Genomic DNA, 18,699 nt, shown 5'->3' with positions numbered 1-18,699 from the left:
ATATTACAAACATACCAGTACTTCTTCTATGCCAGGGACTGTTCTAACAATTGTACATAAATGAACTAATCTAATAATCATAACCCTATGATGTGGGTACTATTGTGCCCATTTTACAGATGCAGAAATTAAATGGCAAAGCTGGCTATAAACTCAGGGAGTCTGGCTCCAGAGCCATTATATAATACAATGGAAGATTCTAGAAATGAACTCCAAAATATCTGGGAGATTAGTATTTGATAAAGAGGCCTTTCAAATAAATGAGTAAAGTGTCAATTATTCAATAATTATATAGGAACAACTGGGTAGCTACTGGGAAAAATTAAAGTTGGAAACCTACATTTGTACTGTACATCAAAATAAAACTAATGTGACACAAGTATTTAAAGATATAAATTAAAACCATAAAGGTGCAAGAAGAACCATGGAGAGTTATATAAGCTTGAGGTAGGGAAAGCTTTTCAAACTACAGCACATAAGCCAGCTATTGTAAATGAAATGATCAGTAATTTGATTATATAAAATATTTAAAATTTTTATATCCTAAGAAATAAATTTACAAGATTAAAAGACAAATAACAAACTGAGGAAAATATTTGTGAAAGGAAGACAAAGGGCTACTATCCACAATATAAAAAGAGCTATTCCAAATCAATAAGAAAATACTAAATTCAATAAAAACATGGGAAAGCAACACAAAAAGGCAACACATTTGAAAATAGAAGAATACAAATGGCTAAGAAACAAATTAAATGGTGCTCAACTTCACTAAAAATCAAAAACATGAAAATAAAAGTAATAAAAAATCACTTTGTATCAGATTAGCAAAGAAAAAAATCAGTGAAAATACACAGCTTTGGCAAGGGTATGGGGGAAAACTCTCTCATACTCTGGTAGTATGAATATAAATTTTTATAATCTCGTTTGCAGGATAAGTTGGCAATATCTATCCAATTGTAAAATGTATATACCCATTGCAGCAATTCCAATTCCAGGCATTTGTCACACAGAAGTACATACATATGCAAAGCTATTCATAAGGATGTTCATTTTAGCATTTTATAATAATGAAAACTCAGTAACAATTCAAGGAAGCATCCACTCTATGCAACTAATTAAAAAACTAAAGTAAATCTTTAAGTATTAACATATTAAGAAACACATAATCTATTGTTACCTCATCCACTTATTTCTGAGGATCCTCAGGGAATTTCTTATAGGGCGACTGTTAGGTAAATTAGCATTGCTTTGTAACCTGCGAAACAGGCATAAGCATAATACTTATCTTCTCATATGTTGTTCATTTATTCCTTCGAAAATGATTCATTGAACAGATACAATTACCAGGCACTGTGCTAGGTGCTGGAGTAAAAATATAAACAAAATAGACATGGTCCCACTCGAGAGGTGCTCACTGACCAATAGAGGGTGTGTAGAGTAGGCAGGGGGTTGAAGGGAACAAACATTAATCATACAACTGTACAATTAAATTGGCTTGGGTGCCTAGGGAGGAAAATCACAGTGTATGATAAAAATATTATTACAGAGTGCTCTGATTCAGTTTAGGAGGAGGCAGGGAAGGCTTCCCTGACATGATATTTGATTTTTAAAAAAAAGATAATGACAGGCCAGTTACTGTGTACAAATGCCAGCTCCAGAGATTAGTTAACAAGGATAATGTATATGTATATACACTGACATAGAAAGCATGTCAAGAAACAATTAAGTCAATAAAGCAAATTGTAAAACTATACAGCATGATCCAATGTATAGATAGAAAAAGATCTGGAGAATATATACCATACTAATAGTTGTTAACTCTATTTGGATAATTTATAAATTTGTCTGGCACTCTGTAATCAGAAAAAAACAAAGATATGTATATGTATATATAGGAGCAACAGCATAGATATTAGGAAAATTAGTATTTAAGGCAAAAAGTTTTAATTAGGGTAAAGAGGGATACTGATAAAAGATACTATTTACCAAGAATATCTTCTGTAATAAACATACATAGCAAATAATATTCCATTAAAATACATAAAGAAAACAGAAAAGCAGATAAGTTGTACCTTATAAAGTAAGTTTTTTTAAAAAATGCCTAAGCGGCCCTTGCAAAATTTGATCATATACTGAGTCACAAAAGAAAGCGCAATAAGTTTCCAATTGTAGAAATCATAAAAGTTACATTATTGGACCACAGTGCAATATAACAAACTTCTAACCACAAAAACAGTAAAAAAAAAGTTGGGTCACTCCAAAAATCAAATACTTCTAAATAACTCATGGTCAAAGAAGAAATCAAAACCGAAATTGTAGACTAGAAATTAATGAGAATACATATTAAGGTCAAACACAGAAAAAAATTATAACCTTAAATGCTTTTAGAAATAAATGAGAAAGAATGAAAATGAATAAAGCACATATTTAATATAAGCCTTCACAAAGAAAACAGCAAAACAAACTTAGAACTTAGAGGAAGATATTAATAAATATATAAGCTGAAACTAATAATTTATTAAGTAGAGAATAGAAAAAATGGTAGAATAGAATAGGAAAACAGAAATAGTTCTTTGAAAATATAAACAAAACAGAGAAATTTCTGTAGTCTAATTAAAATAGAAAGAGAAATCCATAAAAATATAAGATGGTTTGATTGATGGATAGACAGATGTGATAAAACAAAGACAGCAAAACATTAAATAGTAAAATCTATGTTGTGGGTATGCAGATGTTCACTGTAAAATTCCTTCAACTTTGCTGTATGTTTGAAAATATTTATGATAAAATAGATAAAAATCTGTTATCATCCAGAGCATCAGTTTGGGAAACATTGCACTAGAAGTTTCATTAGAACCAGGAGAAAGACAAAGATGTCCACTATTGCCTCTATTATTTAACATTTTTCTAGAAATCAGTAAAACATAATAAGTCAAGTAAATGCATATAGTAATTACAAATATAATAAGGAGGGGAAATTGTTTGCAGATGATATCATTATCCACCTGGAAAACACAAGAGAATGAATAGAAAAATTATTAGAACTGATAAGGAAGGTAAATAGAGTGGCCAGTTACAAAAAGATGTCTCATTATGCACAAAAAATATAAAGAGCTACTTCTAAATAGGCATAGTAGTGAAAGGAAGGGTGGCGAAAGGCATTTTTCATGTTTTGTTCTGAGTAAAGTACTTTCTGTGATGTTTGAATCCTTTACAACCAAAATGATTCATGTAGTTATTTGAAAAAGGGAAAATAAATCAATGGTAGGCAGAATCCTAATATGCACCCCACCCCAGATTTCCCACCCTAATTTCCGGACTACGGTTGTGATGAGATACCTTGCCTGTAATTATGTTACATGATATGGCAAAAGAGATTTTGCAGATTTAATTAAAGTTCCCCTTAAAATAGGGAGATTATTCTGGACTATTCTAATGGCTTTAATCATACAAAACTTTTAAAAGCAGAGAGTTTTCTCAGGCTAGTGGCAGAAGGAAAAGTAAGAGAGATTCCAAGCAAAAGAGGGATTCAGTGTGCCACTGCCGGCTTGAAGATGGAAAGGGACATGCAAGGAAAAATGTGAGTGGCCTCTAGAAGCTGGGAGCATAGGCATCTCAGTCCTACAAGAGCAAGGAACTGAATCCTGACAACAACTTGAATGAACTCAGAAGTGGATTCTTCCCAGAGCCTCCAGATAAAAGCCAAGTGTGGGACACCTTGACTTTGGCATTGTATGATCCTAAGCAGAGAACTCAGTCAAGCCTCTGACCTACAGAACTGTGAGACAATAAGGTGTTGTTTTAAACTGATAAATTTGTGGTAATTTGTTATGCAACGATAGAAAACAAATACAGGTTCTCCTCTATTTACAATGGGGTTACGTCCCAATAAACCCATCATCAGTCAAAAATAGTGTAAGTTGAAAATGCATTTAATACACCTAACTTACCAAACATCATAGCTTAGCATTGCTTATCTTAAACATGCTCAGGATACAATGTTCAAAAAACACTGGTAACACAGTGTACTGTAGAGTATCGGTTGTTTACACTCATGATCATGTGGCTGATTGGGAGCTGAGGCTAGCTGCCAATGCCCCAGCATCACTGGAGAGTATTGTGTTACACGTTGCTAGCCCGGGAAAAAATCAAAATTCAAAATTCGAAGTATGGTTTCTACTAAATGTATACCACTTTCTACTATAGTAAGGTTGAAAAATTGTGAGTCAAATCATCGTAAATTGGGGACCATCTGTACAAAATACATTATTACATCTGCAAAACAACAAAATATGTTGTCTATCAAATTTTCAAAGGTTCAAAGTCCATTAATGACCTAGTAATGCAGTAGGATAGGGAGATAACATACTCATACCCCTCATGGGAATGTAAATTGGTAAAACCTTTCTCAAAGTACACTAGGCAATACCTATCAACCCCACAAAAAATGCAACTATGCTTTGCCTTATTAAACTTTATTGTAGTTAAATAGGATGGTGTCCAAAGATTTTTCTAAATGTCTTTTACAAAACTGCTTATAACAGTGGACAATTAGAAATAACAGGAATATATGGCCAAAGAAGACTGGGTTGTCAAATAAAATATCCTATACTATTTGATGAAATAAATTTATGCAACCAAAAGCCCAATAGGAATTCTTATAGAACTTTACAAGTTAATTTTAAAATTCACCTAAAAGAAAATGCCTGAGAATAGTCAAGAAGTTTGTAGGAAAAAAAGAGGGTCTTGCCTTAGCACATATGGGGTAATAATTTAAAGCTCAAGTCTTTAAAAAACTGGTATTGGTACTGGTATGGACTTTAGAACTATTGAACTATTGAATGTATGATTTACATTCAAATGTTTAGGGCCTTATGAAAAATACCAATAAGTTATTTGTATTACAATGAAATAATATCACCTATTAAACATAACATCGTTAGAATATTTAATGACTTAGAAAAATGTTTACCAAAAGTAATTCAGAAAATGAAAAAGGCTAAACATAAAAAATTCTAAAATATTACAGGGAAATACAGGACAATGTTTCTAATATTGGTGTAGAAAGGCCTTCTTATATAAGATTCAAAATACAAAAGCCATAAAAGAAACAAACGAGAAATTTGAATATATCAACATTTAAAACATCCATACTCAAAAAGACCCCGTAAGAAAAATTTAAAAGCAAGCAAAACTCTGCTAAAAAATTTCCCACACATGTAACAAAGATTTATATCCAGACTACAGGACTCAATAATGAGAAGCCAAACAATCCAAATAGAAACTAGATAAAAGATATGAACAGGCAAGTCACGAAACAACACAAGTAAATAGCTAAGAAACATGAAAATATTCCTTAATCTTGCTAAAAATCAGAGAAATGTAAATAATGAGAAAGCATTTTCACTCATCACATTGGCAAAACATTCAAATGATTGGTTAAAACCTAGTGTGGATACAAATTTAGGGAAATGGTTATTCTTATTCACTGCTGGTGGAGGTATAAACTAAGTCTTCCGCCACGGCAATTTGGCATTCCATATTAACATTTCGAAATTTGATGTCTTTGAGCCATCTATTTTTCACTTCTTTGCATTTATCTTACAGAAATGTTTTCTCATATGTACAAAAAAGCATGTACAAGGATTTTCACTGCAGCACTGTTAATAGTTTAAAAAATAAAAGCACTCTTACAGTATATTGTTACAACTGTTCTGGAGAGCCTGTTCTGAAATTTTTGGAAGAAGTGACTATTTGACCCTAGCTACTCCATGTCTACAAATTTCTCCTTGAGGAAAATCTTAGAAATATGCAAATATTTAGTTACATCAAAGTTCATGTCTGTATTTCTTATAATTAAAAAGACCTAAACACGGACTCCTGGTTAAATAATTAGCATTACAATGGAATAACATTCACCCATTAAAAATAACGTTGTAAGAATATTTAATGGGTCAGTCTATCTCAAAGGGGCTTCCATAAAGCTGAGATGATATGCAAAATTTTATGTGTAAATATGTATTTGGCCGGCAGTGGATCCATTCATCAGATTCTCAATTCGGAGCATGAGCCTTTGCTCTGGAGGATTGGAATTAGAATCGGAGGGTATAATTACAGATTTTATTTCCTCTATGATTCAAGAGTACTTCGGATAGTGCTTTTGTCTTTATACTTTAAAATACTGTGTTAATACATGTTTTTTGTTAACAATTCAAACCCTACCGAAGTATCTAGAGTTGCAAGTCAAAGCTGTTCTCTACTCTCACCCTCCAATTTCATTGTGCAACCCCAATGAAGCACAGTTTATAGTTAGGGGTATCTCCTACCAGATCCATTTCATTACTATGCATTTACAGATGCAGATACTCTATAAAACTCTTTGCCAATCTCACTGCCACCTCAAATAGTACCAAGAAGAAAAAGAAAGAGAATGTTTATTGAGGGTTTACTATGTGCCTGAAGTAAGTGTTCTAAGCCTTTGCCCTTATGAACTCACTGTGGTCGGCGCCCCGGTCGTCCCTCGCCCTCCATCCACACCTTGTCCCTGCCTGCCCTCTTGCCCCCCATTCTTCACAAGGCAGCCAGAGATTAATTGTTAAACGCAAATCAAATCAAATTCTGTCAACCTTCAGCGGCTTCCATCGTGCCTCGAATCAAATCCTAATTCCTTAGAGACCCTACTATCCTTCATGGTTGGGTTTGCTGGGCTGGCTCAGACACGGTCCCCTATTGGGGACCTGGCTTCTCCGCGAAGGAAGCGCCCTTCCAAGGGGCAGGGGCGGGGATTTTCGAGCTGGGGGGTGGAGCCTCGGATCTTGAGTGTGGAGAGCCATAAGGGGAGGCTTTTCGCGGAGGGCGAGCGAGGGGAGCCGGGCTAAAGCAGGGCTGTGGACCCGGCACTCTCCTGCGGGCCCCGCGGTGCTATTGCCGCTGAGGTGAGCATTTTCCCTCGGGTTTGGGGTGCGGGCTCTGCTTTCGTGGTCGTCCTCGGATTCTCGCTGGGGGTTGTTCCCACGGGACCCTGCGCGGAGGTGCGGAGGTAGCGGCCTTAGGGAGCCTGCGGGAGAGGCTGGCGAAGGGACCCGGAGGCCTGCCCCAGCACTCCCTCCACTTCGCCTTCTCTCCCCCTCCTCCAGGCCTTGGCCGGCGCCAGCGAAGAGCAAGCCGCATCTTCGGGGGCAGCGGGGCAGTGGCCAGCAGCGCGGCGAGACAGCGACTGACAGTGGGGATGCGAGGTACCGGCGTTAGCCATGTCCAAGTAGTCCTAGGGAGGGAGTAGAGGCCATCTTCTTTGGCGGTTCTCTCTCTCGTGGGTTCAAGGGGAAGACACAGTCTCAGGGGAGGGGGAAGGTGAGGGGCGGGCGGGCCGGCTTCGCGGGTAACTACTAGGCATTGTATATGTATGTTTTGGGATCTAAACCGTACTATAACACACACGCATACATATTCATTTCGGCAAATTGCATTTTAAAAACTTAACAATATGCCTTGTAGATCTTTCTATATCAGAGAATCTCAATTTCTCTCATGTATAAACAGCTGCATTGTATGATTGTACTATATAGTTTATTTAACCATTTCCGGATTGATGTACATTAGCTTGTTTCCCCTTGGGGGGGAGGGGGCTGTTACAAGCAATGCTATAATGAATGGGTTTGTATATGTTTCATGCACATGTATGAGTATTTCTGTAGGAGAAATTCTTAGAAGAGTAATCGCTGGGTCAAAGTGTGCATTTTGAATTTTGATAGATTTATCCAAATCGCCATCCCAAAAGGCAATGTTAATTTACACTCTCCAATGTTGTACGAGAGTGCCCATTTTTCCACAGTTGTGCCAACACAAATTATTATCAATCTTTGTATTTTTCGCCAATTTAAAGGGCAAAAAAATGGTATGCCATTGTTTTAACTTGCATTTCTCTGATTACTACGGAAATTAAACATTTTTTATTTGCCAGTTTACAAAAGTAAATAGGCGAATATTAATAGAATAGTCTTCCTCTCTATAAGCAATAAGCATTTCGAAAATTTAATACTAGAAAAAACCCTATTCGCAATAGCAATAAAAACTAATAAAAATGCCTAGAAGTAAACTACAAAACTTTATTGAGGAATATAATAAAAGAACGTTTGCATACATGGAGAAAGAATACATGCTTCTGGATAAGAAGATTCAATTTTGTAGTGATGTCCATTTTTCCTGTTGCTTTATACAATTGATGTAATTTCAATAAATATATCAAGTTTTTGGAACTTAATATGATTCTAAAGTTCATCTGGAAAAAAGATGGCTAAGAATAACGGAGAAAATAATCCTAAAAGATAATTAAAGATGGGGTTATTTATACTACTAGATATTAAAATGTACTCTAAAAGAACAATATTTAAATTAGAATGGACAGAACAATGTATTAGAATAGAAAAGCCCACGAATCGAGCCATATTGGATCCTAGGATTTATTGGAGAAACATTGTTGGCTAGACGTGGAAAAACTGCCATATCAAAAGCTACAAACACTCATTTCCCCGCCGCCCCGAGGCTTCAATTTTCCTTTGAGGGTAGACTCCTTTGTTTGGAGAAAACCACTTTATTAGATCTTTTCGTTATGTCAAGGTAAAGCCTCAGGAGTTAAAATTAGTGGCTTTGGAGCTATTACTAACGATGGGTGCCTTTAGATTAAGATGGATCCAGGTTAGCCTGCAGTGCGGCGAGGGAAGGAGTCTGGATGTTACTGGTCTTTAAAAAAATTTTTTTTTCCCAATCTAAATGGGCTAAAACTGTTATGTCATTGTTTTCATTTGCATTTGCGTGCTTATTGTGAGATTGAACGTCTTTTATGTGTTAGTCCAGGATAATGAGATTCCTGGAGGCAGGTAACAATGGGGGACCCATTGCTCTTCTTACAGAACGTTTGGTTAATTGGTACAGGTCTGCCCAGAAGCATGAGAATAAACCGGTTGACTTCAAATTTTCCTCAAGCACTGGGCTCTAGACACCTTAGATCGGGGGCGGAGGCAGTTTTCAGGACATGGCCGAGATTTGGCGCTGAGCTGTGTCATCGCGAGGTTTGGCAGCCAGCACCGCAGTGGGTCGGAAACCTCGTGGTAGGCGAGATCCCTGCAGGACGGGAGGTTCCTCCCTTCCCCCCGAAAATCTCCCAGTCATTTTCGTGAAGCCCCGCCTCTCTCCTTTTTAGGAGAGAGCACCCAGTCTCGCGAGATCTCGTGTTTCCTAAAGGCTAGGCGCGGGCGGCATCCTGCGGTGATCTCAGAGTTCTCGCAGAGACTGAAACGTGATATCGCGATAGCTGTCAGGGCGCATGCGGAACCGGTGGCAGCAAATCGGCTCCGCCCCTCGGCTCTTCGCGAGGTTGTGCGTCATTTGCTTTTCGCTTAGCGTAAAGCGAGAACAGAGAGCCGTAGCGACTTCGGCTTTGGTGGGAGGAGGGGTCTGAGAAGGGCTGGGCTCAGGCTCTTCCCGTCCAGTAGAGGTTCTCGCGAGATTGTGCGGAGGCGGCCGCGGTTCGGCTACGGACTGCAACAGTCCTGGAGGCGACGACAGCGTCTTTAACTCGTGCTGTTCTTAGCCGGTGAGTTCTCGCGGGAGTGGGGTTACGTCCTCGTGGGATCCGTTGGCAGAGGTAGCTCGGAGGTGGGGGGGGAGCAGTGACTAGGGTCGGTCCGCTTGCTGTTAAGATGGCGGCGGAAGCTGCTGTCTGTCCGGCCAGGACCCTGGACTGAAGTGTTGGCTGTCCGCGTTTATGACGCCTCTCAGGTACCTGACATTAAGGAGGTGACGATCGGTGGGAAGCCCAGGTGCGGATAAACCGAGCTTTAGGTGAAGACCACCCTGCTTCTAGTCGATTAGAGCGACATCATTTCCCGGGCCTTAGCCGCGTGTGGGCCCGCCTATGTCCCATCAGTTGGTCAACGCCTCCGTTGTTGCCGCCGCAGTGGGCGGGAGTCCTAGAGTTCGTTGGGGAGTGGGGCGGGGTTAGATTGGGCGGTGGGGGGAAAGGGGTCTAACCTACGACAACTGGTTCTCTCCCCGCTACCTTTTTGTGAGCCCTCTGTTTCCCCCGCCCTGCGGCCTCCCAAAACAATCGCCTAGTTTTTCTTGAGTTGATGTGAGCTCTACTTCCTCAATTCCCTTGGTCTTTGAACTAAGATTTAGGGTTCAAACTTCGGTGCCTCTGACATACTCCCCCTTCCACCCTAATTCTGTCATCTGATCGAATCGTCCTCATTTACATAGGTATTTAAGGCTGTATTTAAGAGGGGGAGTCAAGAGTTTTTCCCTGTCATCTCTTGCCCAGCCCTCCTAAGGAAGGGCTTAGCCCAGGTCCCCTACCCTATCTCGTCTTCCTCTTCTATTGGTCCTCTTGACGCAGGTGTTTAATAGAGTCTTACCCATTCCCTGCATTTACTCCATCATAGTAGCCTTCTGTTTCCTTAAGTCTTCGCGCTTTATGACCCTGATCGAAGCAAAGGGCACCGATTTCTCCAACTCTGCATGCAGCTCGACCACTCTTAGGCGGAACAATGAATGAGTTGGTGATTGAATGATTGCAGTCTTCGCGACCTCTTCATTTTAGGGCTGTTAGCTTTCGCTTCCCCATAACACACCCCCACCACCACCACCCGAAAATAAAACTAAAAAGCTGTAAAGGATATTCTCCAGTAAACCAACTTTTTGTCTTTTTACTTGCCCCGCCATCTCCTGCGAAAGCTTGGGGAACTCCCCGCTTCCCTCCTTGCTCTGAGTTCCTATGACCTCTTTCTTGGTCTGTGGACATCTATCATTGCTTCTGACCACCTCTTACGTGCTTCTCACTTCTTAATGCTTCTACTTCCTGTCCCCCATGCTCTTTTACTAGGAGCTGAATTCCCCATGTGCTAGAAAATAACTTTGATAGATTACCTCTTGCCTTTAATCATTGCTCTGTTCTACTCCCCGGATTCCACCATTAGTTCCCTATCATTTGTTTCCTTTTTAGATTACATGTTCAACATTGTTTTCTTTTAGTCTAAATGTTGCCTAGAGTGAGGAGACACCAACATTCCCAGTCAAAGGCAGCCCAGTATAGTGAAAATACTGTGTGCTTGAGATTCGTGTTGAACTTTGTAACCTTGGGCAAATTACTTTTCAGATTCCCAGTGTTCTTATTTGTATAATGGGGATAGTATATAGCACATGAAGTTACTAGAATTAGATACTTTGTAAAGTGCCTGGCGTATGGTAAGCACACTATAAATTGGTTACTTTTTCTTGGTGTAACAGTAGGTTGGCAGATGCACCTGTGTCATGGTAGTTTAATGACCTGGGAAAGAATACGAGATGTTGTTCCTTTAACTGTAATTTTTCGTATTATTTCTAGGCCAGTCCTATCATTTTTGTATTTTTTTCCTTAGACCAAACTGTCACCACTGGTTCCTGATGTTTGAATATGATTCCCACCTGTGTTAGCCTACTAGACTAGTCTAGGAATTTTAGTGCAAAATCACTATCCTGGAATGACCACCAGCTATAATTCTGTCAAGAAACAACTCCCCTTCCCCCAGGTGTTCTGCCTTTTAGAAGGGGTGCCTCATCCCTTGCCTCTTTCCTTCTTCCACTCCTTCAAAGGCAGTCTGCCCTGTCATTCATCCTGGATGAGATTTGGTGCCGTGCTTTTCATAGTTATAAAGGGAACTTATGCTAGCTAGTTTTCAAGTGTTCATATTGCCTTTCCCCTATCTCCTTTCTTTTGGTCCCTCAGTTCAGTGTGGGGATCTGCTATTTTGGTCTTACCTGGGCAGGATAATTCCTATCTGAGAGTTTAGAAAGGTTATTTGAGTTACTGCACTTCTTTTCCAAAGGGAATTACTGCCAGTTCTTTAATACATCATCTTTTGTTGTGTTTTTGCCGTTTTATGTTTTCCAACATTCTGTGTCCAATATGGAGATAGTTTTCTTACTGTTAATATTTTTATTTTGATTAGACCTGTATTAAAGTGGGTACTTTTTTCTAATTACCTTGGCTATATGGGTCATATGTTGGGGTTTGAAATTGGAATATGGTGGTGAAAAGTTTACCTAGGATTAAAAATTTACCATGGGTACCCATCTAGTAATTAACTATATGTGGACACTAGTTTTGAGCTTTAGAGTTTATTTAGTTTTAAGTGCTTTGGAAGTAATGAAATTTTCCTCCTTCATTGGAGGTCAGGGGATCACTTTCTGTTTTGAGATTTTTGTCTTGGTGTTCTTCACAATGGGTTAAAGCAATGATCAGAAATTAATTAAACCTTAACTTGACTCTTGTCATTCAAAACGAGAATAAATCTGAGAATGACAATTTAGGTGTGGCCTTAAAAGGTTTAATTTATTCTAGGTAGATCTCTGAGAAGAGAGGAAGAAGTGGAAATACCAGTTGAAAACTTTGTCTAAGGTTCAGTGGCAAAGTTCAATCTGAGTTTCTAGGGTGTTTATCATTTGTCTCCCAGTATGGCCAAGAAGCATGAAGGTGAACATTTTTTTTTATATGTGCAGTTTTTTTCCCCACCCAAAATAATACATTTAATACTGTCTTGATATCATACAGTGGGCATATAAAATGTTTTATAAAATAATCACTGTCTCCTAGAATTTCATTTGGGTTGAGAACTGAGTTTTCAGGAGGTGGTGTCAGATGAGAAGAATTGTTTTTAGCTGTTGATTCTGGATTCTTATTACTTCTTAAAGCAGGTCCTGAAAAATGCAAATTGATATGTGAGGGCTATTGCTAAAGAAATAATAACTATGATTGTGTTTAAACACTGATATAATGGTTACCTTCCCCACACCCTAATAAATGTTTGTGTATCTCCCCCCACACACTTTTTTTTTGTAGGTCCTCCAGTAGTCTGACCTGAGTTGGTTAGCACTCCAGAGGAACCAGCAGACCAACTTGGTCAGGAAGGTTCAGAAAGCTGTTGGAGAAGTGTTGGTATTCAGCACCAGGATGAGTATGATTGGCTGTGATTTTAGGTTAGTTTTTCTAGATCTTTGTGGATAGTATTTGTATTTTACATCCTGGAATGGAGATGGTGGGGATGTGCATATTGCCATTCTGTAATTGAGCTACTTTGGTTTCTTTCATTGATCTGAAGTGGCACTGGCTGCTTCTTGCGTTTAAATGGAGCTCATTACTGAATTGAACTATTTGAAGGAATTTTGTTTGTACATGATTTTTTAAGTCACTTTGAGCATCATTCATAAAATAAAATTGCAAGATATTATGTCTAACCAATTTTTTAAGAGTTATGGAAAATTCAAACATACAAAAAAATTGGATGGTACAATGATTCCCTTGTGTACCTATCACCAGCTTTTAACAATTACCAACTTGTAGCCATTTTATTTCATCTATATTTCTACCTACTGTCCTCCTCAATTATTTTGAAATAAACCCGTTGTCATACTTTTTTATTTGTAAAAGATTTGTTATCTCTACAAGATAAGATTTCTATAGCCATTACCTCAAAACGATTATTACAGCTCAAAAACAATGATTTAAAAAAATATATGAAGCTCATGTTCAAATTTCACAGTGTGTTTGAATTAGGATCTGAAGAAAGTCCATTTATCACAAAGGATTGATATATCTCTTAAATCTATTTTAATTTGTAGATCCTCTCCCTTTTGTTTTTTTCTTCTGATTTATTTGTCGAAAAACTTGTCCTATAGTTTCCTCCACGTTTCGTGATTACATTCCAGTAGTGGTATCTAACCTATTCTTGCTAAGTTAAAGACCCTGGAGGACCCCATTATAATGGAACAATGGCAGTAATCTCCTGTATCCCAGTTGGAGTTGATACTGCTGGCCTAGGCACTATCCCAAAATAACTAGTCATGGATTCCTTTTTCTGTGGCAGTCTGTTTAATTGATACCTGACTTCAGTTCCATGTCTTGGCCCTGCTTACCGCTCCACATGAAAAGTAGGTGTCCTTGTGGAAGAAGCTAATGTTTCCTAGATAATGACCTGATTGTGCCTTTGGGGTTTTTCATTATGGTTTCAATTTCCTTAGGTGGTTTAGTTATTTTTATACTATCTTATAATGTTGCTTTTTATTCTTTCGATGTTGGTGTATCAGCCGCTCTGACCCATACATAACATCTAAGCTATTGAGACTTAGTGATGAGCTCCTCTGGCTGTAATACACTTTTTGAAATGGCAATGCTAAACAATTTTTGAGAATCTCTACTTTCTGATTTTTAGCTATTATACTCAACTGTAGTTTTCCTGTTGTTATTTTTCATTTTATTTCTTCTGAAAATGATGTTCCCTCAACATAAAGTCCTTTAAACTGTTCATTTCTTTCCTTGTGTAGCATTGGCCATCCTGGGATCTACTGTATGTCTTTTTCATGGTCAAAACCTGAGAATGGAAGTTGGACACACAGGCTCCAGCCAGCCTTTGACTTAAGCACAAATGGGGGCAGAGCAAAGCCACTTGTGCCTATCTTTAAAGTGAGAATGATTGCAAGTCTAAGGGGCAGAGAGGGTAGAGGTCATGAATGAAAGTTTTTGAGGTATTTAGATGAAATATGATTGTGAATCACCAGTGCTATGGATCATGAGTTCAAGCTTTTCACTTCTTTGTTCATTAGTGGAGAAATCAGATCGCTAGTTGAAAATAGACTAAGTATTATTGAAGAAGCAATTTCTTGGGGATTACAGAGAAGTCATTCGTTTAACAAAAAAAAAAAAATTCGAGTACATTGTATATAGTGATTAGATATTTACCCCTATACTGAGTTTTCTGTAGTTAGGAAGTTTCAACAAGGTCACTTAAACCTTCTAATCCTGAGTTTGTAAAACTAGGATAATAAATGTAGATTTTTGGGACAGAGCTTTGCACACGGTAGGCATTTCGATATTTGAATTGTTTCCGGAGTTCTTCATAGCTATAATTTTACAATGGAAATGCTATTTTTTTTTTCTTTTGTTGTGTGTTTTCAACCTTGGGTTCAAAATATTATTGAAATGCCAAACTTGGTTTCTTTGAAAATATTTGCTCTTTACACTCCATGTTACCTCTCCTGAAGTTAGATTAAGTTATTAAAATCCGATATGTAGCTATAGTCATATTAGGTTGATTTACAGTGATCTCACCATCTATAAGGTTGACAGTCACAAGCACTTGGGTTCTGGGTGTTTTGCTATATTGTTCTCTGACTCGTTTCCTCAATGACTGGTTATGAGATGTTTATATGTTACCATCAGGGATTATTCAACTCAAAAGATTCTTTGGAAGCCTTCTCATTTGATGTGTCATCGAGGTTGAGTTACTAAAACTTGATGTACTTGTTGACCAACTTGGTCTTCTGGTTGTAGAAATGCTTTCAGATAGTGAAGGAGTGGCTCTCTGTGAGTAAAACAGCTATGGATTTTGTTTGGGCTGTTAACCTGAGCATTTTCAACTTTCAGTTTCCTTAAAAAGTTTTTAATCATTTGGCTTTAATAATTACAGTGGTGACATGACTTGATCTCAGAATGTGATTTTACAGAAGTTGGAATTTGTTTTAGTTTCTTATAAATGTATCATTAAACGTAAATTGGTATTGTAGATCGATCAGTCTGGATTGCTGATTGGGCTAGAAGAATATGAAATTATTTTTCAACTTTGAGATTCTGATTGTGTAATCTTAAAAGTTGAGGAAGCCATTTTTCCTTTTCAATAATCTTTAATATTTGAAAGGGACTTGGAGTAAGGAGATGCAAATTATTCTGGAATGACCTTTTAGTATAATCGTTTAGATTTTAAAGATTGATGTGAACACACTACCATTAATTTATATACCATCTTTAGCATAATCCAAGTTTTAAGTCCCTATAATTAGATATCATTGATAATTTCTCTGGAAATACTTGGATATATTGTTTTGGTGGCTGCTTATGTTTCGGAACACTTTTGGAAGATTGCTTTAAATGCTTTCATTATTTGCTGTGGTTATTTTCTTACTTTCCTGTCTTTATAGTGAGGCATATTTTTCCTGATCTTTGCTTTATTACATTTTCCCAATTGAATTCTTATAGATGGAAGTACCTTTCAGCAGAGTGATTAAGAACACAGACTCTGGAGCCAGACTTCCTGGGTTCAAATTCTGACTCCATTTCTTACCAACTGTGTCATCTTATGCAAATTATTTAACGTCTGTGCCACAGTTCTTAATCTGTAAAATGGTAATAATAGGGTTACCTACCTCACAGCGTTTTTGGAACATCGGAATCACCTGAAAGGCTTGCTAAAACAGATTGCTGGTCTCCACCCCTAGAGTTTCTGATTCTGTAAGTCTGGGAGGGGCCTGAGAATTTGCATTTCCAGCAAGTTCCCAGGAGATGCTGATGGTCAGGGGAACCACTGGAATAGAACAATGCTTGGCACAGAGTGTTAACGTTTTTTTTTTTCTGGACTACTTTCTCAGTTCCTAAGTAAAAACACTACTCTTCTGTGCTGTACTGCCTTCATCTAGAATCCGTTTTGAAATCCTTTGTTGGAGTGGTTCTCAAAATGTGGTCCCCAGATCATTATCAGCAGCATCACCTGAGAGTCTGTCAGATATTCTGATTCTTGAGCTCCACCCTAGTCTTTATTTAAAACTGTGTCTTGGCTTAACTGGGGTGTCTTAAACTTCTAAACAGCATTATTGAGATATAATTCACATACCATACAATTCACCCATTTAAGGTGTACAATGGTTTTTAGTATGTTCACAGTTGTATAACCATTACCACATCAATTTTAGAACATTTTCTTCAGTCCTAAAGGAAACCTAGTACCCATTAGTAGTTACTTCCTTTCTCCCTCCCAACCACGCCAGTGCTTGGCAACCACTAATGTACCTTATGTCTCTATAGATTTGCCTGTTCTGGGAATTTCATACAAATGGAATTATACCATATGTAAGCAGTTTTAATGTGATTAAAATGTTTTCCTTTTATTGGAAACAAATAGAATGTGGATATGGAAAAGCACCCAAAAACAAATTTATAATCTAATAAATTATTTTAAACACTTTCGTAACTGTCACCCAAGTCAAGAAATAGAATTTTTCCTGTCACTCTAGAAGTTCTTCCATGTGCCAATCCCAATCACAGCATCCTCCCTCGCTGACTTTATAGTAATCATTTCTTTGCATTTTGTTATGGTTTTATCATCCAGTTGTGTATCCCTGGATAGTGTAATTTACTTTGTCCATTTTTAAAACTTGATCTGTCCTTTAAATATCTATAGCTTCCGTTTCTTCCTTTTTTCCTCCTATACTATATCTGCTGAGCTTAGGCCATTTGACCTGTAGCGTTTCCCACAAACTGAATTTTGCTGGTTTCGTATGCAGTACAGTTCAACATGTTCTTCTGTATTTTCTGCAAATTGACAGCTGGGTCCAGAGACTTTATAAATTCAGATTCATTCCCTTCGACAAAAATATTGGCAGTGCTGAGTTCATTCACATCATTCATTAGTTTGTGATGCTGTCTTGGAAATTTTTTTTTTGGACGTTAATAGCTGTTTAAGCTACCCAAAGCTTAGATCCATGACATTCTCTTCATTTTATTTTCATATGTTAGCTGGAATAATTTTGTAAGGTTGCTCAGTGATAAAATTTATACAAGAAGGGCAGGATAAATGCTCGATTTTTAATTTTTTTCTGGCCACTTACTAGTTCTATTACTTTGAGCAAGTTAAACCCTAATGTATCAGTTGCCTCATCTGGTGAAAATACCTTATTCATGGGGTTATTGAGATTAAATGAGAAAATGTAAGGTGTTAGCACACTGTAGGTGGTCAGTAGATGGTAATTTCTTTAACGTACTCTTTCGCTTAACCCCACCAACAGCTCAGAGATGGGCAGTCATGGTGGTGAAGTGATGGCCCATTAGCAAAGCCTGTCTGGACCCTTCGGGTCTGTGTTGGGGTCATCAGTGGTGGGTAGGAATGGGATTTGTTCTTTGGTCATTTGGGGCTAAGATTCTGGCCAGTGATAACCGAATGCTCTTCCATAGTAGTCTTTCACTTTGCCAAGCTTTAGAACTCAGATTCATACCCTCTGAAGGGTCTTACCCAGTTCTGTGGTGATGTGCAGTACATTGGTTGCCCTGATTTCCCTCCATCTACATAGCCCCCTGCTGTTCAAATTTGTTCTGTTCAAGGTCCTGTTATAACTTTAGTAACCCATAGGGAGTCTTCCTAATGGTCATCAGTATCACCACTATTAACATACTTGATTAGCACCATATATAACAGGTTAGAAAAGAGGTAAATATTCCTTTTAACATGATATGTTACCTAAAAAGTATAGCACTTGGCACATAGTAAATGCTCAATAAATTGGAAACCATTTTTTAAATTAATATATCTTCTTTAATATATATTAAATTAATAAACCTTCTCACATCTTACCTCTCCATTCAGTTCAACATGTGTTTACTGAATGTTTCTAAGTACAAGGGTCTAGGGACATAAAAGGAATGAGTTAGTCTCTGCCCTTGAGAAACTCACAATCCAAATAAGGACTCAATGAGATCATGTTTAAAGTTCTTTAGCCTTTTACTTTGTATTATCATTTCTTCCTCTGCTTTGTCGATGCATAATGTAACTTATTGTTTCTTAAAGTTCTTCTTAGCTCTGTATCCCTCCCTAGCCTTTGAGACTGCTGATATGTGAGAAAGCC

At 37.8% G+C, this 18,699-nt stretch overlaps 1 protein-coding gene across 1 annotated transcript in view; it reads left to right on the top strand.

Annotated features, from left to right (window-relative positions):
- The first annotated feature begins 9,348 nt into the window (after positions 1–9,348).
- HUWE1 (HECT, UBA and WWE domain containing E3 ubiquitin protein ligase 1) overlaps positions 9,349–18,699 on the top strand; it is a 162,401-nt gene continuing 153,050 nt past the window's right edge. The window contains exons 1-2 of the mRNA XM_039851453.1: positions 9,349–9,592; positions 12,875–13,011. The gene's annotated coding sequence lies outside the window, so the exon portion shown is untranslated. The remainder of the gene's footprint in view (positions 9,593–12,874; positions 13,012–18,699) is intronic.

Source organism: Pteropus medius, unplaced genomic scaffold, assembly GCF_902729225.1.
Source record: "Pteropus medius unplaced genomic scaffold, Ma_sr-lr_union100, whole genome shotgun sequence".
In the NCBI taxonomy this organism is placed as follows: Eukaryota; Metazoa; Chordata; class Mammalia; order Chiroptera; family Pteropodidae; genus Pteropus; species Pteropus medius.
The sequence above is the reverse complement of the archived record's forward strand: the minus strand, read 5'-3'. Positions and strand labels throughout refer to the sequence as shown.